A 733-nucleotide genomic window follows, 5' to 3' on the forward strand; every position below is an offset into this window, starting at 1 on the left:
AAACCTACCTTACTGTTCAGGATTTTAATAAACCGTCTGATATTATCTTGAATGGGGAAAGTATTCTTGATACACACAGTAGAACAGGACAGAAAAAATTGACAGATATTATAAAAAGAAAAGAGTAAAAAAGTTAAAATTTTTTTGGAGTTTTTCACTATTTTGTCACTTACCATGACAAAGACATAATTGTAAAAAAATAACGATTGTAGCTGAAAAACATAATTTAAAAATTTGCATTTATTGATATTATAACATTTAGAGATATAGGTATGTTAACTGTATTGTTTATGTATATATATTATTGAAACATTTTATTTATCAAGTTTTTGTATTGAATATAAAATTGTGTTATTATTTGACTATTTTGATTTTTATTGTCATAATTTTGATTCTATTAAACCTCTTATTTTTGTCATTTTATTAATTCCTTTCTCAACAATTAAATTCATCATTCACATTTTGAGAAATAACAAAACGCGATAAAAAAATGTTTTTTTTATAGAATTTTTAGATTTTCATATTTTCTAGATAAATTTTGATCCAAAAATCTTGCCATGATATAATTATAATAAATGATATTTTAATTACATCTTTATACTTGAAAACCAATACTATAAACCAACTTAATTAAGAATTATGTATATTTATATTGTGATTGTTAAACTTTCTGATTCTCAAAAAATACTCACAAAATATATGCTATGTCTATGTAATACTTATATGCATTCCA

This window comes from Acartia tonsa, chromosome 2 (genome assembly GCF_053477335.1).
Source record: "Acartia tonsa isolate MP-2025a chromosome 2, ASM5347733v1, whole genome shotgun sequence".
NCBI classification, from domain to species: Eukaryota; Metazoa; Arthropoda; class Copepoda; order Calanoida; family Acartiidae; genus Acartia; species Acartia tonsa.